A 22,516-nucleotide genomic window follows, 5' to 3' on the forward strand; every position below is an offset into this window, starting at 1 on the left:
GGCTGCCATCTCCCTGACGTTAAAGCTACCACCTCTTCCGGCCTGATTTTTTTCCCCCGTCTCAAAACATGAACATACAAGGAGTGCTAATTTCACATGCATGCCTGCTTTTAGCTTGAGACGCTTTAGAAAGTCTTCTGTGGAATAGGAATGATGTATAGGAGAGCAGGGAAAATGGTCCAGTGAACGGAAAGAAAAAAGACTACGGATGGAGGTAAAGTGCCCTGTTGAGATTCACTTGTGTGGGTAGTTGTGGCCGAGTGGTTAAGGCGATGGACTAGAAATCCATTGGGGTATCCCCGCGCAGGTTCGAATCCTGCCAACTACGCTGTCCCTTTGTGAACAGTATTTTCCCATAATTCTTTGAAATACCTACTGGCATAAATGCGGGCTCCAAAAGCAGGACTAATAGGGTCAGCGGCCTGGGAGGGCTCAAACTTTTGCCATTGTGGCCTTCCTCTCTAGAAAAGGACTGCTTCTGTCCAGAGGCTAGACCGCCAGCAGAAATAGAAACGAGCTACGTTGAAAATGGACCATAGCTTTAAGCAAGTAGTCGTGGCCGAGTGGTTAAGGCGATGGACTTGAAATCCATTGGGGTCTCCCCGCGTAGGTTCAAATCCTGCCGACTACGTGCTACTTCACCTTTGGTGATATTTTATACTTCATATTAAATGGCATCTGCACAAGCAGGCCGAATATAGCTATCACTCTCAATAGAGCTAAGGAAGGCGAAACACTGGGCAGGGAATGGGATCAAAAGAGTGGCCGGAGAAGGCATGAGACTACCTGTCTGGCACTCCTGCCACTTGTGCACCCCAGCTGTCGAGAAGACACATGTCGAGTAATAGCCAAGGAGATTGGGAAAGAACTTCAGTTATCATCTCGCCAGTAAGTTCCATCTGAGGTATCAGATGCATGAAGGAAGTAGCCTTATTGGGGCGTCTGACAGTGTCATTATTTTCCTAAAGTGTCATAACTGCATTCTTTTACAACCTCCTTTTTGCTTTTCTCTGGCCAGGAACATGAACTTTATAATAGTGCCTTTGAGTCACGTCAGTATGCAGGTATGGACCGAGTGTATTTTTTGCAGTAGAACGGATAGGCAAAGATGGGAAGGCAGTGGAGCAGAGTGAACTGAGGGAAAGAAAAAGACTGCTGTGAGAGTGAGAACCTCAGCTTAAGTGGCAGCCACCCCTCGTGAGTAGTCGTGGCCGAGTGGTTAAGGCGATGGACTCGAAATCCATTGGGGTGTCCCCGCGCAGGTTCAAATCCTGCCGACTACGTCGGTGCTCTTTCACAATGATGTGTTAGGTTTTTCCTTGGATGCCTCCTTTCCCAGGAATAAGCATGTATTATTCAACAACGTTGAGAGCACAGGTAAAACAAAGACAAGAATGTGAAACAATGCACTGTGCAATGCCAGCATGAAAACTCTCAAGGAGTACGCTGCCCAGGCCTACAGCTTCTCAGACACTGTATCTGTCTATTTTGGGGAGCTGCAGAGAAGCCTTGCCTGTGCTTTTCGAGCCTGCTGTCTGGGGTGAGTGCCTGGATAAATTGTTGTTGGGAAGGACAAGGCAGCTAGCTCCTCTACAGGGGTCAATTTAGGAGGTTGGTGGGAAGCACAGGAAGGGGCAGGAAGGAAGCTCTCTGCTGTTGCTTCTCGGCCTAGGCAGAGCTGCAGGTGTGGTTAAAAAGGATTGGCGTTTGGCCAGGTCCCAGACCACAGTGCAACCTAGGGCAACAAGAGAGGTGAGGCTACTGAGGCCCTTACCCTGAGCCTTCTGACCCCACCGCCCCTTTGGCCCCGATCGGCCAAAACCTCTCTATAAGGGCTAAAGGTGATTATTATATATGCCTGAGTAACTTAGGGTCCCTCGCATAAATGGACTCCTGCTGAAGGAGCTCGCCTTTGCTTTGGGACTGGCCCAACACGGCCTTGCTCTCCTCAACAAACCTGCCACCAGCCAGGAGGCTGAATGGCTTGCAGAAGGACACTCCCAGGTATGCCCAAGCACTTCATTTGCATAGAGACTACCCTCTCTTGGGCCCGCCTCCACTCACCTATTAAGTAATGTGGCTAGAATATCAAGACAGAAAGAGGAGCAGGGCCTGACAGCCTTTCAAAGGCTCAACTGAGGTGCTGGGCTGACGGCTGGGATCACCAAAGCCTGGGATGACTCCAATATGGAAGCAGAAGCCTTAGGGCAAACAAAGGTCAGCAGTTGATGTGCTGTAAAGAAGAAGGGCTGCAGAGGGCCTCAGCAAAGCCTTCGGAATACTTGTGGATTGGCAGGAGTGCCTATATTTGTTTTTTGAGAAGCACCTTGCCAGTGCAAAGGATTGCTGAGGAAGAGGAAGGAGCAGAGCGGAATGACTGGAGCCAGTGAGGTTGCCTGTGAAGACATGAAGGGCTATGTTGAAAGGGGCACCGCTTGCAGAGCCAAGTAGTCGTTACCAAGTGGTTAAGGCGATGGACTAGATATCATTTGGCGTCTCCACGAGTATGTTCAAATCCTGCCGACTACGTCAGATGACATTTTTGGGATTCCTCTTCAGGGCCTCCTGCGTGGGAGAACAAGGGAGCAGCCTCTATGCAAAGCAGTCAGTAAAACAGAATATGAAGCAAAGACCATTAAAGCCACAGAAGAAAGATATGAACCCAGGCCAAATGCATCCTGCTCCCCCTCCCTCACCTGTCAGGCACTAGTCTGCAGAGAAACTGAACACGCCCACTCTCCTCCAAGGAGAATTCAGCTCAGGAAACGCCTAGCCACAGGCCCTAGATTGGACGAGGCACTTCTTTTCATACCTGTAAAGACCAACCCGTCTCTCTGTGGAGTCCATTCATGGCCTCCAAGACAGAAGTTTTGCCATGGTGCCTATCGTGGCTGCCATCTCCCTGACGTTAAAGCTACCACCTCTTCCGGCCTGATTTTTTTCCCCCGTCTCAAAACATGAACATACAAGGAGTGCTAATTTCACATGCATGCCTGCTTTTAGCTTGAGACGCTTTAGAAAGTCTTCTGTGGAATAGGAATGATGTATAGGAGAGCAGGGAAAATGGTCCAGTGAACGGAAAGAAAAAAGACTACGGATGGAGGTAAAGTGCCCTGTTGAGATTCACTTGTGTGGGTAGTTGTGGCCGAGTGGTTAAGGCGATGGACTAGAAATCCATTGGGGTATCCCCGCGCAGGTTCGAATCCTGCCAACTACGCTGTCCCTTTGTGAACAGTATTTTCCCATAATTCTTTGAAATACCTACTGGCATAAATGCGGGCTCCAAAAGCAGGACTAATAGGGTCAGCGGCCTGGGAGGGCTCAAACTTTTGCCATTGAGGCCTTCCTCTCTAGAAAAGGACTGCTTCTGTCCAGAGGCTAGACCGCCAGCAGAAATAGAAACGAGCTACGTTGAAAATGGACCATAGCTTTAAGCAAGTAGTCGTGGCCGAGTGGTTAAGGCGATGGACTTGAAATCCATTGGGGTCTCCCCGCGTAGGTTCAAATCCTGCCGACTACGTGCTACTTCACCTTTGGTGATATTTTATACTTCATATTAAATGGCATCTGCACAAGCAGGCCGAATATAGCTATCACTCTCAATAGAGCTAAGGAAGGCGAAACACTGGGCAGGGAATGGGATCAAAAGAGTGGCCGGAGAAGGCATGAGACTACCTGTCTGGCACTCCTGCCACTTGTGCACCCCAGCTGTCGAGAAGACACATGTCGAGTAATAGCCAAGGAGATTGGGAAAGAACTTCAGTTATCATCTCGCCAGTAAGTTCCATCTGAGGTATCAGATGCATGAAGGAAGTAGCCTTATTGGGGCGTCTGACAGTGTCATTATTTTCCTAAAGTGTCATAACTGCATTCTTTTACAACCTCCTTTTTGCTTTTCTCTGGCCAGGAACATGAACTTTATAATAGTGCCTTTGAGTCACGTCAGTATGCAGGTATGGACCGAGTGTATTTTTTGCAGTAGAACGGATAGGCAAAGATGGGAAGGCAGTGGAGCAGAGTGAACTGAGGGAAAGAAAAAGACTGCTGTGAGAGTGAGAACCTCAGCTTAAGTGGCAGCCACCCCTCGTGAGTAGTCGTGGCCGAGTGGTTAAGGCGATGGACTCGAAATCCATTGGGGTGTCCCCGCGCAGGTTCAAATCCTGCCGACTACGTCGGTGCTCTTTCACAATGATGTGTTAGGTTTTTCCTTGGATGCCTCCTTTCCCAGGAATAAGCATGTATTATTCAACAACGTTGAGAGCACAGGTAAAACAAAGACAAGAATGTGAAACAATGCACTGTGCAATGCCAGCATGAAAACTCTCAAGGAGTACGCTGCCCAGGCCTACAGCTTCTCAGACACTGTATCTGTCTATTTTGGGGAGCTGCAGAGAAGCCTTGCCTGTGCTTTTCGAGCCTGCTGTCTGGGGTGAGTGCCTGGATAAATTGTTGTTGGGAAGGACAAGGCAGCTAGCTCCTCTACAGGGGTCAATTTAGGAGGTTGGTGGGAAGCACAGGAAGGGGCAGGAAGGAAGCTCTCTGCTGTTGCTTCTCGGCCTAGGCAGAGCTGCAGGTGTGGTTAAAAAGGATTGGCGTTTGGCCAGGTCCCAGACCACAGTGCAACCTAGGGCAACAAGAGAGGTGAGGCTACTGAGGCCCTTACCCTGAGCCTTCTGACCCCACCGCCCCTTTGGCCCCGATCGGCCACGATCGGCCAAAACCTCTCTATAAGGGCTAAAGGTGATTATTATATATGCCTGAGTAACTTAGGGTCCCTCGCATAAATGGACTCCTGCTGAAGGAGCTCGCCTTTGCTTTGGGACTGGCCCAACACGGCCTTGCTCTCCTCAACAAACCTGCCACCAGCCAGGAGGCTGAATGGCTTGCAGAAGGACACTCCCAGGTATGCCCAAGCACTTCATTTGCATAGAGACTACCCTCTCTTGGGCCCGCCTCCACTCACCTATTAAGTAATGTGGCTAGAATATCAAGACAGAAAGAGGAGCAGGGCCTGACAGCCTTTCAAAGGCTCAACTGAGGTGCTGGGCTGACGGCTGGGATCACCAAAGCCTGGGATGACTCCAATATGGAAGCAGAAGCCTTAGGGCAAACAAAGGTCAGCAGTTGATGTGCTGTAAAGAAGAAGGGCTGCAGAGGGCCTCAGCAAAGCCTTCGGAATACTTGTGGATTGGCAGGAGTGCCTATATTTGTTTTTTGAGAAGCACCTTGCCAGTGCAAAGGATTGCTGAGGAAGAGGAAGGAGCAGAGCGGAATGACTGGAGCCAGTGAGGTTGCCTGTGAAGACATGAAGGGCTATGTTGAAAGGGGCACCGCTTGCAGAGCCAAGTAGTCGTTACCAAGTGGTTAAGGCGATGGACTAGATATCATTTGGCGTCTCCACGAGTATGTTCAAATCCTGCCGACTACGTCAGATGACATTTTTGGGATTCCTCTTCAGGGCCTCCTGCGTGGGAGAACAAGGGAGCAGCCTCTATGCAAAGCAGTCAGTAAAACAGAATATGAAGCAAAGACCATTAAAGCCACAGAAGAAAGATATGAACCCAGGCCAAATGCATCCTGCTCCCCCTCCCTCACCTGTCAGGCACTAGTCTGCAGAGAAACTGAACACGCCCACTCTCCTCCAAGGAGAATTCAGCTCAGGAAACGCCTAGCCACAGGCCCTAGATTGGACGAGGCACTTCTTTTCATACCTGTAAAGACCAACCCGTCTCTCTGTGGAGTCCATTCATGGCCTCCAAGACAGAAGTTTTGCCATGGTGCCTATCGTGGCTGCCATCTCCCTGACGTTAAAGCTACCACCTCTTCCGGCCTGATTTTTTTCCCCCGTCTCAAAACATGAACATACAAGGAGTGCTAATTTCACATGCATGCCTGCTTTTAGCTTGAGACGCTTTAGAAAGTCTTCTGTGGAATAGGAATGATGTATAGGAGAGCAGGGAAAATGGTCCAGTGAACGGAAAGAAAAAAGACTACGGATGGAGGTAAAGTGCCCTGTTGAGATTCACTTGTGTGGGTAGTTGTGGCCGAGTGGTTAAGGCGATGGACTAGAAATCCATTGGGGTATCCCCGCGCAGGTTCGAATCCTGCCAACTACGCTGTCCCTTTTGTGAACAGTATTTTCCCATAATTCTTTGAAATACCTTCTGGCATAAATGCGGGCTCCAAAAGCAGGACTAATAGGGTCAGCGGCCTGGGAGGGCTCAAACTTTTGCCATTGTGGCCTTCCTCTCTAGAAAAGGACTGCTTCTGTCCAGAGGCTAGACCGCCAGCAGAAATAGAAACGAGCTACGTTGAAAATGGACCATAGCTTTAAGCAAGTAGTCGTGGCCGAGTGGTTAAGGCGATGGACTTGAAATCCATTGGGGTCTCCCCGCGTAGGTTCAAATCCTGCCGACTACGTGCTACTTCACCTTTGGTGATATTTTATACTTCATATTAAATGGCATCTGCACAAGCAGGCCGAATATAGCTATCACTCTCAATAGAGCTAAGGAAGGCGAAACACTGGGCAGGGAATGGGATCAAAAGAGTGGCCGGAGAAGGCATGAGACTACCTGTCTGGCACTCCTGCCACTTGTGCACCCCAGCTGTCGAGAAGACACATGTCGAGTAATAGCCAAGGAGATTGGGAAAGAACTTCAGTTATCATCTCGCCAGTAAGTTCCATCTGAGGTATCAGATGCATGAAGGAAGTAGCCTTATTGGGGCGTCTGACAGTGTCATTATTTTCCTAAAGTGTCATAACTGCATTCTTTTACAACCTCCTTTTTGCTTTTCTCTGGCCAGGAACATGAACTTTATAATAGTGCCTTTGAGTCACGTCAGTATGCAGGTATGGACCGAGTGTATTTTTTGCAGTAGAACGGATAGGCAAAGATGGGAAGGCAGTGGAGCAGAGTGAACTGAGGGAAAGAAAAAGACTGCTGTGAGAGTGAGAACCTCAGCTTAAGTGGCAGCCACCCCTCGTGAGTAGTCGTGGCCGAGTGGTTAAGGCGATGGACTCGAAATCCATTGGGGTGTCCCCGCGCAGGTTCAAATCCTGCCGACTACGTCGGTGCTCTTTCACAATGATGTGTTAGGTTTTTCCTTGGATGCCTCCTTTCCCAGGAATAAGCATGTATTATTCAACAACGTTGAGAGCACAGGTAAAACAAAGACAAGAATGTGAAACAATGCACTGTGCAATGCCAGCATGAAAACTCTCAAGGAGTACGCTGCCCAGGCCTACAGCTTCTCAGACACTGTGTCTGTCTATTTTGGGGAGCTGCAGAGAAGCCTTGCCTGTGCTTTTCGAGCCTGCTGTCTGGGGTGAGTGCCTGGATAAATTGTTGTTGGGAAGGACAAGGCAGCTAGCTCCTCTACAGGGGTCAATTTAGGAGGTTGGTGGGAAGCACAGGAAGGGGCAGGAAGGAAGCTCTCTGCTGTTGCTTCTCGGCCTAGGCAGAGCTGCAGGTGTGGTTAAAAAGGATTGGCGTTTGGCCAGGTCCCAGACCACAGTGCAACCTAGGGCAACAAGAGAGGTGAGGCTACTGAGGCCCTTACCCTGAGCCTTCTGACCCCACCGCCCCTTTGGCCCCGATCGGCCACGATCGGCCAAAACCTCTCTATAAGGGCTAAAGGTGATTATTATATATGCCTGAGTAACTTAGGGTCCCTCGCATAAATGGACTCCTGCTGAAGGAGCTCGCCTTTGCTTTGGGACTGGCCCAACACGGCCTTGCTCTCCTCAACAAACCTGCCACCAGCCAGGAGGCTGAATGGCTTGCAGAAGGACACTCCCAGGTATGCCCAAGCACTTCATTTGCATAGAGACTACCCTCTCTTGGGCCCGCCTCCACTCACCTATTAAGTAATGTGGCTAGAATATCAAGACAGAAAGAGGAGCAGGGCCTGACAGCCTTTCAAAGGCTCAACTGAGGTGCTGGGCTGACGGCTGGGATCACCAAAGCCTGGGATGACTCCAATATGGAAGCAGAAGCCTTAGGGCAAACAAAGGTCAGCAGTTGATGTGCTGTAAAGAAGAAGGGCTGCAGAGGGCCTCAGCAAAGCCTTCGGAATACTTGTGGATTGGCAGGAGTGCCTATATTTGTTTTTTGAGAAGCACCTTGCCAGTGCAAAGGATTGCTGAGGAAGAGGAAGGAGCAGAGCGGAATGACTGGAGCCAGTGAGGTTGCCTGTGAAGACATGAAGGGCTATGTTGAAAGGGGCACCGCTTGCAGAGCCAAGTAGTCGTTACCAAGTGGTTAAGGCGATGGACTAGATATCATTTGGCGTCTCCACGAGTATGTTCAAATCCTGCCGACTACGTCAGATGACATTTTTGGGATTCCTCTTCAGGGCCTCCTGCGTGGGAGAACAAGGGAGCAGCCTCTATGCAAAGCAGTCAGTAAAACAGAATATGAAGCAAAGACCATTAAAGCCACACAAGAAAGATATGAACCCAGGCCAAATGCATCCTGCTCCCCCTCCCTCACCTGTCAGGCACTAGTCTGCAGAGAAACTGAACACGCCCACTCTCCTCCAAGGAGAATTCAGCTCAGGAAACGCCTAGCCACAGGCCCTAGATTGGACGAGGCACTTCTTTTCATACCTGTAAAGACCAACCCGTCTCTCTGTGGAGTCCATTCATGGCCTCCAAGACAGAAGTTTTGCCATGGTGCCTATCGTGGCTGCCATCTCCCTGACGTTAAAGCTACCACCTCTTCCGGCCTGATTTTTTTCCCCCGTCTCAAAACATGAACATACAAGGAGTGCTAATTTCACATGCATGCCTGCTTTTAGCTTGAGACGCTTTAGAAAGTCTTCTGTGGAATAGGAATGATGTATAGGAGAGCAGGGAAAATGGTCCAGTGAACGGAAAGAAAAAAGACTACGGATGGAGGTAAAGTGCCCTGTTGAGATTCACTTGTGTGGGTAGTTGTGGCCGAGTGGTTAAGGCGATGGACTAGAAATCCATTGGGGTATCCCCGCGCAGGTTCGAATCCTGCCAACTACGCTGTCCCTTTTGTGAACAGTATTTTCCCATAATTCTTTGAAATACCTTCTGGCATAAATGCGGGCTCCAAAAGCAGGACTAATAGGGTCAGCGGCCTGGGAGGGCTCAAACTTTTGCCATTGTGGCCTTCCTCTCTAGAAAAGGACTGCTTCTGTCCAGAGGCTAGACCGCCAGCAGAAATAGAAACGAGCTACGTTGAAAATGGACCATAGCTTTAAGCAAGTAGTCGTGGCCGAGTGGTTAAGGCGATGGACTTGAAATCCATTGGGGTCTCCCCGCGTAGGTTCAAATCCTGCCGACTACGTGCTACTTCACCTTTGGTGATATTTTATACTTCATATTAAATGGCATCTGCACAAGCAGGCCGAATATAGCTATCACTCTCAATAGAGCTAAGGAAGGCGAAACACTGGGCAGGGAATGGGATCAAAAGAGTGGCCGGAGAAGGCATGAGACTACCTGTCTGGCACTCCTGCCACTTGTGCACCCCAGCTGTCGAGAAGACACATGTCGAGTAATAGCCAAGGAGATTGGGAAAGAACTTCAGTTATCATCTCGCCAGTAAGTTCCATCTGAGGTATCAGATGCATGAAGGAAGTAGCCTTATTGGGGCGTCTGACAGTGTCATTATTTTCCTAAAGTGTCATAACTGCATTCTTTTACAACCTCCTTTTTGCTTTTCTCTGGCCAGGAACATGAACTTTATAATAGTGCCTTTGAGTCACGTCAGTATGCAGGTATGGACCGAGTGTATTTTTTGCAGTAGAACGGATAGGCAAAGATGGGAAGGCAGTGGAGCAGAGTGAACTGAGGGAAAGAAAAAGACTGCTGTGAGAGTGAGAACCTCAGCTTAAGTGGCAGCCACCCCTCGTGAGTAGTCGTGGCCGAGTGGTTAAGGCGATGGACTCGAAATCCATTGGGGTGTCCCCGCGCAGGTTCAAATCCTGCCGACTGCGTCGGTGCTCTTTCACAATGATGTGTTAGGTTTTTCCTTGGATGCCTCCTTTCCCAGGAATAAGCATGTATTATTCAACAACGTTGAGAGCACAGGTAAAACAAAGACAAGAATGTGAAACAATGCACTGTGCAATGCCAGCATGAAAACTCTCAAGGAGTACGCTGCCCAGGCCTACAGCTTCTCAGACACTGTATCTGTCTATTTTGGGGAGCTGCAGAGAAGCCTTGCCTGTGCTTTTCGAGCCTGCTGTCTGGGGTGAGTGCCTGGATAAATTGTTGTTGGGAAGGACAAGGCAGCTAGCTCCTCTACAGGGGTCAATTTAGGAGGTTGGTGGGAAGCACAGGAAGGGGCAGGAAGGAAGCTCTCTGCTGTTGCTTCTCGGCCTAGGCAGAGCTGCAGGTGTGGTTAAAAAGGATTGGCGTTTGGCCAGGTCCCAGACCACAGTGCAACCTAGGGCAACAAGAGAGGTGAGGCTACTGAGGCCCTTACCCTGAGCCTTCTGACCCCACCGCCCCTTTGGCCCCGATCGGCCACGATCGGCCAAAACCTCTCTATAAGGGCTAAAGGTGATTATTATATATGCCTGAGTAACTTAGGGTCCCTCGCATAAATGGACTCCTGCTGAAGGAGCTCGCCTTTGCTTTGGGACTGGCCCAACACGGCCTTGCTCTCCTCAACAAACCTGCCACCAGCCAGGAGGCTGAATGGCTTGCAGAAGGACACTCCCAGGTATGCCCAAGCACTTCATTTGCATAGAGACTACCCTCTCTTGGGCCCGCCTCCACTCACCTATTAAGTAATGTGGCTAGAATATCAAGACAGAAAGAGGAGCAGGGCCTGACAGCCTTTCAAAGGCTCAACTGAGGTGCTGGGCTGACGGCTGGGATCACCAAAGCCTGGGATGACTCCAATATGGAAGCAGAAGCCTTAGGGCAAACAAAGGTCAGCAGTTGATGTGCTGTAAAGAAGAAGGGCTGCAGAGGGCCTCAGCAAAGCCTTCGGAATACTTGTGGATTGGCAGGAGTGCCTATATTTGTTTTTTGAGAAGCACCTTGCCAGTGCAAAGGATTGCTGAGGAAGAGGAAGGAGCAGAGCGGAATGACTGGAGCCAGTGAGGTTGCCTGTGAAGACATGAAGGGCTATGTTGAAAGGGGCACCGCTTGCAGAGCCAAGTAGTCGTTACCAAGTGGTTAAGGCGATGGACTAGATATCATTTGGCGTCTCCACGAGTATGTTCAAATCCTGCCGACTACGTCAGATGACATTTTTGGGATTCCTCTTCAGGGCCTCCTGCGTGGGAGAACAAGGGAGCAGCCTCTATGCAAAGCAGTCAGTAAAACAGAATATGAAGCAAAGACCATTAAAGCCACACAAGAAAGATATGAACCCAGGCCAAATGCATCCTGCTCCCCCTCCCTCACCTGTCAGGCACTAGTCTGCAGAGAAACTGAACACGCCCACTCTCCTCCAAGGAGAATTCAGCTCAGGAAACGCCTAGCCACAGGCCCTAGATTGGACGAGGCACTTCTTTTCATACCTGTAAAGACCAACCCGTCTCTCTGTGGAGTCCATTCATGGCCTCCAAGACAGAAGTTTTGCCATGGTGCCTATCGTGGCTGCCATCTCCCTGACGTTAAAGCTACCACCTCTTCCGGCCTGATTTTTTTCCCCCGTCTCAAAACATGAACATACAAGGAGTGCTAATTTCACATGCATGCCTGCTTTTAGCTTGAGACGCTTTAGAAAGTCTTCTGTGGAATAGGAATGATGTATAGGAGAGCAGGGAAAATGGTCCAGTGAACGGAAAGAAAAAAGACTACGGATGGAGGTAAAGTGCCCTGTTGAGATTCACTTGTGTGGGTAGTTGTGGCCGAGTGGTTAAGGCGATGGACTAGAAATCCATTGGGGTATCCCCGCGCAGGTTCGAATCCTGCCAACTACGCTGTCCCTTTTGTGAACAGTATTTTCCCATAATTCTTTGAAATACCTTCTGGCATAAATGCGGGCTCCAAAAGCAGGACTAATAGGGTCAGCGGCCTGGGAGGGCTCAAACTTTTGCCATTGTGGCCTTCCTCTCTAGAAAAGGACTGCTTCTGTCCAGAGGCTAGACCGCCAGCAGAAATAGAAACGAGCTACGTTGAAAATGGACCATAGCTTTAAGCAAGTAGTCGTGGCCGAGTGGTTAAGGCGATGGACTTGAAATCCATTGGGGTCTCCCCGCGTAGGTTCAAATCCTGCCGACTACGTGCTACTTCACCTTTGGTGATATTTTATACTTCATATTAAATGGCATCTGCACAAGCAGGCCGAATATAGCTATCACTCTCAATAGAGCTAAGGAAGGCGAAACACTGGGCAGGGAATGGGATCAAAAGAGTGGCCGGAGAAGGCATGAGACTACCTGTCTGGCACTCCTGCCACTTGTGCACCCCAGCTGTCGAGAAGACACATGTCGAGTAATAGCCAAGGAGATTGGGAAAGAACTTCAGTTATCATCTCGCCAGTAAGTTCCATCTGAGGTATCAGATGCATGAAGGAAGTAGCCTTATTGGGGCGTCTGACAGTGTCATTATTTTCCTAAAGTGTCATAACTGCATTCTTTTACAACCTCCTTTTTGCTTTTCTCTGGCCAGGAACATGAACTTTATAATAGTGCCTTTGAGTCACGTCAGTATGCAGGTATGGACCGAGTGTATTTTTTGCAGTAGAACGGATAGGCAAAGATGGGAAGGCAGTGGAGCAGAGTGAACTGAGGGAAAGAAAAAGACTGCTGTGAGAGTGAGAACCTCAGCTTAAGTGGCAGCCACCCCTCGTGAGTAGTCGTGGCCGAGTGGTTAAGGCGATGGACTCGAAATCCATTGGGGTGTCCCCGCGCAGGTTCAAATCCTGCCGACTGCGTCGGTGCTCTTTCACAATGATGTGTTAGGTTTTTCCTTGGATGCCTCCTTTCCCAGGAATAAGCATGTATTATTCAACAACGTTGAGAGCACAGGTAAAACAAAGACAAGAATGTGAAACAATGCACTGTGCAATGCCAGCATGAAAACTCTCAAGGAGTACGCTGCCCAGGCCTACAGCTTCTCAGACACTGTATCTGTCTATTTTGGGGAGCTGCAGAGAAGCCTTGCCTGTGCTTTTCGAGCCTGCTGTCTGGGGTGAGTGCCTGGATAAATTGTTGTTGGGAAGGACAAGGCAGCTAGCTCCTCTACAGGGGTCAATTTAGGAGGTTGGTGGGAAGCACAGGAAGGGGCAGGAAGGAAGCTCTCTGCTGTTGCTTCTCGGCCTAGGCAGAGCTGCAGGTGTGGTTAAAAAGGATTGGCGTTTGGCCAGGTCCCAGACCACAGTGCAACCTAGGGCAACAAGAGAGGTGAGGCTACTGAGGCCCTTACCCTGAGCCTTCTGACCCCACCGCCCCTTTGGCCCCGATCGGCCACGATCGGCCAAAACCTCTCTATAAGGGCTAAAGGTGATTATTATATATGCCTGAGTAACTTAGGGTCCCTCGCATAAATGGACTCCTGCTGAAGGAGCTCGCCTTTGCTTTGGGACTGGCCCAACACGGCCTTGCTCTCCTCAACAAACCTGCCACCAGCCAGGAGGCTGAATGGCTTGCAGAAGGACACTCCCAGGTATGCCCAAGCACTTCATTTGCATAGAGACTACCCTCTCTTGGGCCCGCCTCCACTCACCTATTAAGTAATGTGGCTAGAATATCAAGACAGAAAGAGGAGCAGGGCCTGACAGCCTTTCAAAGGCTCAACTGAGGTGCTGGGCTGACGGCTGGGATCACCAAAGCCTGGGATGACTCCAATATGGAAGCAGAAGCCTTAGGGCAAACAAAGGTCAGCAGTTGATGTGCTGTAAAGAAGAAGGGCTGCAGAGGGCCTCAGCAAAGCCTTCGGAATACTTGTGGATTGGCAGGAGTGCCTATATTTGTTTTTTGAGAAGCACCTTGCCAGTGCAAAGGATTGCTGAGGAAGAGGAAGGAGCAGAGCGGAATGACTGGAGCCAGTGAGGTTGCCTGTGAAGACATGAAGGGCTATGTTGAAAGGGGCACCGCTTGCAGAGCCAAGTAGTCGTTACCAAGTGGTTAAGGCGATGGACTAGATATCATTTGGCGTCTCCACGAGTATGTTCAAATCCTGCCGACTACGTCAGATGACATTTTTGGGATTCCTCTTCAGGGCCTCCTGCGTGGGAGAACAAGGGAGCAGCCTCTATGCAAAGCAGTCAGTAAAACAGAATATGAAGCAAAGACCATTAAAGCCACACAAGAAAGATATGAACCCAGGCCAAATGCATCCTGCTCCCCCTCCCTCACCTGTCAGGCACTAGTCTGCAGAGAAACTGAACACGCCCACTCTCCTCCAAGGAGAATTCAGCTCAGGAAACGCCTAGCCACAGGCCCTAGATTGGACGAGGCACTTCTTTTCATACCTGTAAAGACCAACCCGTCTCTCTGTGGAGTCCATTCATGGCCTCCAAGACAGAAGTTTTGCCATGGTGCCTATCGTGGCTGCCATCTCCCTGACGTTAAAGCTACCACCTCTTCCGGCCTGATTTTTTTCCCCCGTCTCAAAACATGAACATACAAGGAGTGCTAATTTCACATGCATGCCTGCTTTTAGCTTGAGACGCTTTAGAAAGTCTTCTGTGGAATAGGAATGATGTATAGGAGAGCAGGGAAAATGGTCCAGTGAACGGAAAGAAAAAAGACTACGGATGGAGGTAAAGTGCCCTGTTGAGATTCACTTGTGTGGGTAGTTGTGGCCGAGTGGTTAAGGCGATGGACTAGAAATCCATTGGGGTATCCCCGCGCAGGTTCGAATCCTGCCAACTACGCTGTCCCTTTTGTGAACAGTATTTTCCCATAATTCTTTGAAATACCTTCTGGCATAAATGCGGGCTCCAAAAGCAGGACTAATAGGGTCAGCGGCCTGGGAGGGCTCAAACTTTTGCCATTGTGGCCTTCCTCTCTAGAAAAGGACTGCTTCTGTCCAGAGGCTAGACCGCCAGCAGAAATAGAAACGAGCTACGTTGAAAATGGACCATAGCTTTAAGCAAGTAGTCGTGGCCGAGTGGTTAAGGCGATGGACTTGAAATCCATTGGGGTCTCCCCGCGTAGGTTCAAATCCTGCCGACTACGTGCTACTTCACCTTTGGTGATATTTTATACTTCATATTAAATGGCATCTGCACAAGCAGGCCGAATATAGCTATCACTCTCAATAGAGCTAAGGAAGGCGAAACACTGGGCAGGGAATGGGATCAAAAGAGTGGCCGGAGAAGGCATGAGACTACCTGTCTGGCACTCCTGCCACTTGTGCACCCCAGCTGTCGAGAAGACACATGTCGAGTAATAGCCAAGGAGATTGGGAAAGAACTTCAGTTATCATCTCGCCAGTAAGTTCCATCTGAGGTATCAGATGCATGAAGGAAGTAGCCTTATTGGGGCGTCTGACAGTGTCATTATTTTCCTAAAGTGTCATAACTGCATTCTTTTACAACCTCCTTTTTGCTTTTCTCTGGCCAGGAACATGAACTTTATAATAGTGCCTTTGAGTCACGTCAGTATGCAGGTATGGACCGAGTGTATTTTTTGCAGTAGAACGGATAGGCAAAGATGGGAAGGCAGTGGAGCAGAGTGAACTGAGGGAAAGAAAAAGACTGCTGTGAGAGTGAGAACCTCAGCTTAAGTGGCAGCCACCCCTCGTGAGTAGTCGTGGCCGAGTGGTTAAGGCGATGGACTCGAAATCCATTGGGGTGTCCCCGCGCAGGTTCAAATCCTGCCGACTACGTCGGTGCTCTTTCACAATGATGTGTTAGGTTTTTCCTTGGATGCCTCCTTTCCCAGGAATAAGCATGTATTATTCAACAACGTTGAGAGCACAGGTAAAACAAAGACAAGAATGTGAAACAATGCACTGTGCAATGCCAGCATGAAAACTCTCAAGGAGTACGCTGCCCAGGCCTACAGCTTCTCAGACACTGTGTCTGTCTATTTTGGGGAGCTGCAGAGAAGCCTTGCCTGTGCTTTTCGAGCCTGCTGTCTGGGGTGAGTGCCTGGATAAATTGTTTTTGGGAAGGACAAGGCATCTAGCTCCTCTACAGGGGTCAATTTAGGAGGTTGGTGGGAAGCACAGGAAGGGGCAGGAAGGAAGCTCTCTGCTGTTGCTTCTCGGCCTAGGCAGAGCTGCAGGTGTGGTTAAAAAGGATTGGCGTTTGGCCAGGTCCCAGACCACAGTGCAACCTAGGGCAACAAGAGAGGTGAGGCTACTGAGGCCCTTACCCTGAGCCTTCTGACCCCACCGCCCCTTTGGCCCCGATCGGCCACGATCGGCCAAAACCTCTCTATAAGGGCTAAAGGTGATTATTATATATGCCTGAGTAACTTAGGGTCCCTCGCATAAATGGACTCCTGCTGAAGGAGCTCGCCTTTGCTTTGGGACTGGCCCAACACGGCCTTGCTCTCCTCAACAAACCTGCCACCAGCCAGGAGGCTGAATGGCTTGCAGAAGGACACTCCCAGGTATGCCCAAGCACTTCATTTGCATAGAGACTACCCTCTCTTGGGCCCGCCTCCACTCACCTATTAAGTAATGTGGCTAGAATATCAAGACAGAAAGAGGAGCAGGGCCTGACAGCCTTTCAAAGGCTCAACTGAGGTGCTGGGCTGACGGCTGGGATCACCAAAGCCTGGGATGACTCCAATATGGAAGCAGAAGCCTTAGGGCAAACAAAGGTCAGCAGTTGATGTGCTGTAAAGAAGAAGGGCTGCAGAGGGCCTCAGCAAAGCCTTCGGAATACTTGTGGATTGGCAGGAGTGCCTATATTTGTTTTTTGAGAAGCACCTTGCCAGTGCAAAGGATTGCTGAGGAAGAGGAAGGAGCAGAGCGGAATGACTGGAGCCAGTGAGGTTGCCTGTGAAGACATGAAGGGCTATGTTGAAAGGGGCACCGCTTGCAGAGCCAAGTAGTCGTTACCAAGTGGTTAAGGCGATGGACTAGATATCATTTGGCGTCTCCACGAGTATGTTCAAATCCTGCCGACTACGTCAGATGACATTTTTGGGATTCCTCTTCAGGGCCTCCTGCGTGGGAGAACAAGGGAGCAGCCTCTATGCAAAGCAGTCAGTAAAACAGAATATGAAGCAAAGACCATTAAAGCCACAGAAGAAAGATATGAACCCAGGCCAAATGCATCCTGCTCCCCCTCCCTCACCTGTCAGGCACTAGTCTGCAGAGAAACTGAACACGCCCACTCTCCTCCAAGGAGAATTCAGCTCAGGAAACGCCTAGCCACAGGCCCTAGATTGGACGAGGCACTTCTTTTCATACCTGTAAAGACCAACCCGTCTCTCTGTGGAGTCCATTCATGGCCTCCAAGACAGAAGTTTTGCCATGGTGCCTATCGTGGCTGCCATCTCCCTGACGTTAAAGCTACCACCTCTTCCGGCCTGATTTTTTTCCCCCGTCTCAAAACATGAACATACAAGGAGTGCTAATTTCACATGCATGCCTGCTTTTAGCTTGAGACGCTTTAGAAAGTCTTCTGTGGAATAGGAATGATGTATAGGAGAGCAGGGAAAATGGTCCAGTGAACGGAAAGAAAAAAGACTACGGATGGAGGTAAAGTGCCCTGTTGAGATTCACTTGTGTGGGTAGTTGTGGCCGAGTGGTTAAGGCGATGGACTAGAAATCCATTGGGGTATCCCCGCGCAGGTTCGAATCCTGCCAACTACGCTGTCCCTTTTGTGAACAGTATTTTCCCATAATTCTTTGAAATACCTTCTGGCATAAATGCGGGCTCCAAAAGCAGGACTAATAGGGTCAGCGGCCTGGGAGGGCTCAAACTTTTGCCATTGTGGCCTTCCTCTCTAGAAAAGGACTGCTTCTGTCCAGAGGCTAGACCGCCAGCAGAAATAGAAACGAGCTACGTTGAAAATGGACCATAGCTTTAAGCAAGTAGTCGTGGCCGAGTGGTTAAGGCGATGGACTTGAAATCCATTGGGGTCTCCCCGCGTAGGTTCAAATCCTGCCGACTACGTGCTACTTCACCTTTGGTGATATTTTATACTTCATATTAAATGGCATCTGCACAAGCAGGCCGAATATAGCTATCACTCTCAATAGAGCTAAGGAAGGCGAAACACTGGGCAGGGAATGGGATCAAAAGAGTGGCCGGAGAAGGCATGAGACTACCTGTCTGGCACTCCTGCCACTTGTGCACCCCAGCTGTCGAGAAGACACATGTCGAGTAATAGCCAAGGAGATTGGGAAAGAACTTCAGTTATCATCTCGCCAGTAAGTTCCATCTGAGGTATCAGATGCATGAAGGAAGTAGCCTTATTGGGGCGTCTGACAGTGTCATTATTTTCCTAAAGTGTCATAACTGCATTCTTTTACAACCTCCTTTTTGCTTTTCTCTGGCCAGGAACATGAACTTTATAATAGTGCCTTTGAGTCACGTCAGTATGCAGGTATGGACCGAGTGTATTTTTTGCAGTAGAACGGATAGGCAAAGATGGGAAGGCAGTGGAGCAGAGTGAACTGAGGGAAAGAAAAAGACTGCTGTGAGAGTGAGAACCTCAGCTTAAGTGGCAGCCACCCCTCGTGAGTAGTCGTGGCCGAGTGGTTAAGGCGATGGACTCGAAATCCATTGGGGTGTCCCCGCGCAGGTTCAAATCCTGCCGACTACGTCGGTGCTCTTTCACAATGATGTGTTAGGTTTTTCCTTGGATGCCTCCTTTCCCAGGAATAAGCATGTATTATTCAACAACGTTGAGAGCACAGGTAAAACAAAGACAAGAATGTGAAACAATGCACTGTGCAATGCCAGCATGAAAACTCTCAAGGAGTACGCTGCCCAGGCCTACAGCTTCTCAGACACTGTGTCTGTCTATTTTGGGGAGCTGCAGAGAAGCCTTGCCTGTGCTTTTCGAGCCTGCTGTCTGGGGTGAGTGCCTGGATAAATTGTTGTTGGGAAGGACAAGGCAGCTAGCTCCTCTACAGGGGTCAATTTAGGAGGTTGGTGGGAAGCACAGGAAGGGGCAGGAAGGAAGCTCTCTGCTGTTGCTTCTCGGCCTAGGCAGAGCTGCAGGTGTGGTTAAAAAGGATTGGCGTTTGGCCAGGTCCCAGACCACAGTGCAACCTAGGGCAACAAGAGAGGTGAGGCTACTGAGGCCCTTACCCTGAGCCTTCTGACCCCACCGCCCCTTTGGCCCCGATCGGCCACGATCGGCCAAAACCTCTCTATAAGGGCTAAAGGTGATTATTATATATGCCTGAGTAACTTAGGGTCCCTCGCATAAATGGACTCCTGCTGAAGGAGCTCGCCTTTGCTTTGGGACTGGCCCAACACGGCCTTGCTCTCCTCAACAAACCTGCCACCAGCCAGGAGGCTGAATGGCTTGCAGAAGGACACTCCCAGGTATGCCCAAGCACTTCATTTGCATAGAGACTACCCTCTCTTGGGCCCGCCTCCACTCACCTATTAAGTAATGTGGCTAGAATATCAAGACAGAAAGAGGAGCAGGGCCTGACAGCCTTTCAAAGGCTCAACTGAGGTGCTGGGCTGACGGCTGGGATCACCAAAGCCTGGGATGACTCCAATATGGAAGCAGAAGCCTTAGGGCAAACAAAGGTCAGCAGTTGATGTGCTGTAAAGAAGAAGGGCTGCAGAGGGCCTCAGCAAAGCCTTCGGAATACTTGTGGATTGGCAGGAGTGCCTATATTTGTTTTTTGAGAAGCACCTTGCCAGTGCAAAGGATTGCTGAGGAAGAGGAAGGAGCAGAGCGGAATGACTGGAGCCAGTGAGGTTGCCTGTGAAGACATGAAGGGCTATGTTGAAAGGGGCACCGCTTGCAGAGCCAAGTAGTCGTTACCAAGTGGTTAAGGCGATGGACTAGATATCATTTGGCGTCTCCACGAGTATGTTCAAATCCTGCCGACTACGTCAGATGACATTTTTGGGATTCCTCTTCAGGGCCTCCTGCGTGGGAGAACAAGGGAGCAGCCTCTATGCAAAGCAGTCAGTAAAACAGAATATGAAGCAAAGACCATTAAAGCCACACAAGAAAGATATGAACCCAGGCCAAATGCATCCTGCTCCCCCTCCCTCACCTGTCAGGCACTAGTCTGCAGAGAAACTGAACACGCCCACTCTCCTCCAAGGAGAATTCAGCTCAGGAAACGCCTAGCCACAGGCCCTAGATTGGACGAGGCACTTCTTTTCATACCTGTAAAGACCAACCCGTCTCTCTGTGGAGTCCATTCATGGCCTCCAAGACAGAAGTTTTGCCATGGTGCCTATCGTGGCTGCCATCTCCCTGACGTTAAAGCTACCACCTCTTCCGGCCTGATTTTTTTCCCCCGTCTCAAAACATGAACATACAAGGAGTGCTAATTTCACATGCATGCCTGCTTTTAGCTTGAGACGCTTTAGAAAGTCTTCTGTGGAATAGGAATGATGTATAGGAGAGCAGGGAAAATGGTCCAGTGAACGGAAAGAAAAAAGACTACGGATGGAGGTAAAGTGCCCTGTTGAGATTCACTTGTGTGGGTAGTTGTGGCCGAGTGGTTAAGGCGATGGACTAGAAATCCATTGGGGTATCCCCGCGCAGGTTCGAATCCTGCCAACTACGCTGTCCCTTTTGTGAACAGTATTTTCCCATAATTCTTTGAAATACCTTCTGGCATAAATGCGGGCTCCAAAAGCAGGACTAATAGGGTCAGCGGCCTGGGAGGGCTCAAACTTTTGCCATTGTGGCCTTCCTCTCTAGAAAAGGACTGCTTCTGTCCAGAGGCTAGACCGCCAGCAGAAATAGAAACGAGCTACGTTGAAAATGGACCATAGCTTTAAGCAAGTAGTCGTGGCCGAGTGGTTAAGGCGATGGACTTGAAATCCATTGGGGTCTCCCCGCGTAGGTTCAAATCCTGCCGACTACGTGCTACTTCACCTTTGGTGATATTTTATACTTCATATTAAATGGCATCTGCACAAGCAGGCCGAATATAGCTATCACTCTCAATAGAGCTAAGGAAGGCGAAACACTGGGCAGGGAATGGGATCAAAAGAGTGGCCGGAGAAGGCATGAGACTACCTGTCTGGCACTCCTGCCACTTGTGCACCCCAGCTGTCGAGAAGACACATGTCGAGTAATAGCCAAGGAGATTGGGAAAGAACTTCAGTTATCATCTCGCCAGTAAGTTCCATCTGAGGTATCAGATGCATGAAGGAAGTAGCCTTATTGGGGCGTCTGACAGTGTCATTATTTTCCTAAAGTGTCATAACTGCATTCTTTTACAACCTCCTTTTTGCTTTTCTCTGGCCAGGAACATGAACTTTATAATAGTGCCTTTGAGTCACGTCAGTATGCAGGTATGGACCGAGTGTATTTTTTGCAGTAGAACGGATAGGCAAAGATGGGAAGGCAGTGGAGCAGAGTGAACTGAGGGAAAGAAAAAGACTGCTGTGAGAGTGAGAACCTCAGCTTAAGTGGCAGCCACCCCTCGTGAGTAGTCGTGGCCGAGTGGTTAAGGCGATGGACTCGAAATCCATTGGGGTGTCCCCGCGCAGGTTCAAATCCTGCCGACTGCGTCGGTGCTCTTTCACAATGATGTGTTAGGTTTTTCCTTGGATGCCTCCTTTCCCAGGAATAAGCATGTATTATTCAACAACGTTGAGAGCACAGGTAAAACAAAGACAAGAATGTGAAACAATGCACTGTGCAATGCCAGCATGAAAACTCTCAAGGAGTACGCTGCCCAGGCCTACAGCTTCTCAGACACTGTATCTGTCTATTTTGGGGAGCTGCAGAGAAGCCTTGCCTGTGCTTTTCGAGCCTGCTGTCTGGGGTGAGTGCCTGGATAAATTGTTGTTGGGAAGGACAAGGCAGCTAGCTCCTCTACAGGGGTCAATTTAGGAGGTTGGTGGGAAGCACAGGAAGGGGCAGGAAGGAAGCTCTCTGCTGTTGCTTCTCGGCCTAGGCAGAGCTGCAGGTGTGGTTAAAAAGGATTGGCGTTTGGCCAGGTCCCAGACCACAGTGCAACCTAGGGCAACAAGAGAGGTGAGGCTACTGAGGCCCTTACCCTGAGCCTTCTGACCCCACCGCCCCTTTGGCCCCGATCGGCCACGATCGGCCAAAACCTCTCTATAAGGGCTAAAGGTGATTATTATATATGCCTGAGTAACTTAGGGTCCCTCGCATAAATGGACTCCTGCTGAAGGAGCTCGCCTTTGCTTTGGGACTGGCCCAACACGGCCTTGCTCTCCTCAACAAACCTGCCACCAGCCAGGAGGCTGAATGGCTTGCAGAAGGACACTCCCAGGTATGCCCAAGCACTTCATTTGCATAGAGACTACCCTCTCTTGGGCCCGCCTCCACTCACCTATTAAGTAATGTGGCTAGAATATCAAGACAGAAAGAGGAGCAGGGCCTGACAGCCTTTCAAAGGCTCAACTGAGGTGCTGGGCTGACGGCTGGGATCACCAAAGCCTGGGATGACTCCAATATGGAAGCAGAAGCCTTAGGGCAAACAAAG

At 49.8% G+C, this 22,516-nt stretch overlaps 24 non-coding genes across 24 annotated transcripts; all 24 read left to right on the plus strand.

Moving 5' to 3' along the window:
- The first annotated feature begins 246 nt into the window (after window positions 1-246).
- TRNAS-AGA (transfer RNA serine (anticodon AGA)) lies at window positions 247-328 on the plus strand. The gene has a single exon. It is a non-coding gene; the product is annotated as a tRNA-Ser (tRNA).
- Window positions 329-549: 221 nt separating this feature from the next.
- TRNAS-UGA (transfer RNA serine (anticodon UGA)) lies at window positions 550-631 on the plus strand. The gene has a single exon. It is a non-coding gene; the product is annotated as a tRNA-Ser (tRNA).
- A 570-nt stretch (window positions 632-1,201) lies between these two features.
- On the plus strand, window positions 1,202-1,283 carry TRNAS-CGA (transfer RNA serine (anticodon CGA)). Its single transcript has one exon. It is a non-coding gene; the product is annotated as a tRNA-Ser (tRNA).
- A 1,852-nt stretch (window positions 1,284-3,135) lies between these two features.
- TRNAS-AGA (transfer RNA serine (anticodon AGA)) lies at window positions 3,136-3,217 on the plus strand. Its single transcript has one exon. It is a non-coding gene; the product is annotated as a tRNA-Ser (tRNA).
- Window positions 3,218-3,438: 221 nt separating this feature from the next.
- On the plus strand, window positions 3,439-3,520 carry TRNAS-UGA (transfer RNA serine (anticodon UGA)). Its single transcript has one exon. It is a non-coding gene; the product is annotated as a tRNA-Ser (tRNA).
- A 570-nt stretch (window positions 3,521-4,090) lies between these two features.
- TRNAS-CGA (transfer RNA serine (anticodon CGA)) lies at window positions 4,091-4,172 on the plus strand. The gene has a single exon. It is a non-coding gene; the product is annotated as a tRNA-Ser (tRNA).
- Window positions 4,173-6,034: 1,862 nt separating this feature from the next.
- Window positions 6,035-6,116, plus strand: TRNAS-AGA (transfer RNA serine (anticodon AGA)). Its single transcript has one exon. It is a non-coding gene; the product is annotated as a tRNA-Ser (tRNA).
- A 222-nt stretch (window positions 6,117-6,338) lies between these two features.
- On the plus strand, window positions 6,339-6,420 carry TRNAS-UGA (transfer RNA serine (anticodon UGA)). Its single transcript has one exon. It is a non-coding gene; the product is annotated as a tRNA-Ser (tRNA).
- A 570-nt stretch (window positions 6,421-6,990) lies between these two features.
- TRNAS-CGA (transfer RNA serine (anticodon CGA)) lies at window positions 6,991-7,072 on the plus strand. Its single transcript has one exon. It is a non-coding gene; the product is annotated as a tRNA-Ser (tRNA).
- A 1,862-nt stretch (window positions 7,073-8,934) lies between these two features.
- Window positions 8,935-9,016, plus strand: TRNAS-AGA (transfer RNA serine (anticodon AGA)). Its single transcript has one exon. It is a non-coding gene; the product is annotated as a tRNA-Ser (tRNA).
- Window positions 9,017-9,238: 222 nt separating this feature from the next.
- Window positions 9,239-9,320, plus strand: TRNAS-UGA (transfer RNA serine (anticodon UGA)). The gene has a single exon. It is a non-coding gene; the product is annotated as a tRNA-Ser (tRNA).
- A 570-nt stretch (window positions 9,321-9,890) lies between these two features.
- On the plus strand, window positions 9,891-9,972 carry TRNAS-CGA (transfer RNA serine (anticodon CGA)). The gene has a single exon. It is a non-coding gene; the product is annotated as a tRNA-Ser (tRNA).
- A 1,862-nt stretch (window positions 9,973-11,834) lies between these two features.
- TRNAS-AGA (transfer RNA serine (anticodon AGA)) lies at window positions 11,835-11,916 on the plus strand. The gene has a single exon. It is a non-coding gene; the product is annotated as a tRNA-Ser (tRNA).
- A 222-nt stretch (window positions 11,917-12,138) lies between these two features.
- Window positions 12,139-12,220, plus strand: TRNAS-UGA (transfer RNA serine (anticodon UGA)). The gene has a single exon. It is a non-coding gene; the product is annotated as a tRNA-Ser (tRNA).
- A 570-nt stretch (window positions 12,221-12,790) lies between these two features.
- Window positions 12,791-12,872, plus strand: TRNAS-CGA (transfer RNA serine (anticodon CGA)). Its single transcript has one exon. It is a non-coding gene; the product is annotated as a tRNA-Ser (tRNA).
- Window positions 12,873-14,734: 1,862 nt separating this feature from the next.
- TRNAS-AGA (transfer RNA serine (anticodon AGA)) lies at window positions 14,735-14,816 on the plus strand. Its single transcript has one exon. It is a non-coding gene; the product is annotated as a tRNA-Ser (tRNA).
- Window positions 14,817-15,038: 222 nt separating this feature from the next.
- Window positions 15,039-15,120, plus strand: TRNAS-UGA (transfer RNA serine (anticodon UGA)). The gene has a single exon. It is a non-coding gene; the product is annotated as a tRNA-Ser (tRNA).
- A 570-nt stretch (window positions 15,121-15,690) lies between these two features.
- TRNAS-CGA (transfer RNA serine (anticodon CGA)) lies at window positions 15,691-15,772 on the plus strand. The gene has a single exon. It is a non-coding gene; the product is annotated as a tRNA-Ser (tRNA).
- A 1,862-nt stretch (window positions 15,773-17,634) lies between these two features.
- On the plus strand, window positions 17,635-17,716 carry TRNAS-AGA (transfer RNA serine (anticodon AGA)). The gene has a single exon. It is a non-coding gene; the product is annotated as a tRNA-Ser (tRNA).
- Window positions 17,717-17,938: 222 nt separating this feature from the next.
- Window positions 17,939-18,020, plus strand: TRNAS-UGA (transfer RNA serine (anticodon UGA)). The gene has a single exon. It is a non-coding gene; the product is annotated as a tRNA-Ser (tRNA).
- Window positions 18,021-18,590: 570 nt separating this feature from the next.
- On the plus strand, window positions 18,591-18,672 carry TRNAS-CGA (transfer RNA serine (anticodon CGA)). Its single transcript has one exon. It is a non-coding gene; the product is annotated as a tRNA-Ser (tRNA).
- A 1,862-nt stretch (window positions 18,673-20,534) lies between these two features.
- TRNAS-AGA (transfer RNA serine (anticodon AGA)) lies at window positions 20,535-20,616 on the plus strand. The gene has a single exon. It is a non-coding gene; the product is annotated as a tRNA-Ser (tRNA).
- A 222-nt stretch (window positions 20,617-20,838) lies between these two features.
- TRNAS-UGA (transfer RNA serine (anticodon UGA)) lies at window positions 20,839-20,920 on the plus strand. The gene has a single exon. It is a non-coding gene; the product is annotated as a tRNA-Ser (tRNA).
- A 570-nt stretch (window positions 20,921-21,490) lies between these two features.
- TRNAS-CGA (transfer RNA serine (anticodon CGA)) lies at window positions 21,491-21,572 on the plus strand. The gene has a single exon. It is a non-coding gene; the product is annotated as a tRNA-Ser (tRNA).
- Window positions 21,573-22,516: the final 944 nt, after the last annotated feature.

Source organism: Pleurodeles waltl, unplaced genomic scaffold, assembly GCF_031143425.1.
Source record: "Pleurodeles waltl isolate 20211129_DDA unplaced genomic scaffold, aPleWal1.hap1.20221129 scaffold_320, whole genome shotgun sequence".
Classification (NCBI taxonomy): Eukaryota; Metazoa; Chordata; class Amphibia; order Caudata; family Salamandridae; genus Pleurodeles; species Pleurodeles waltl.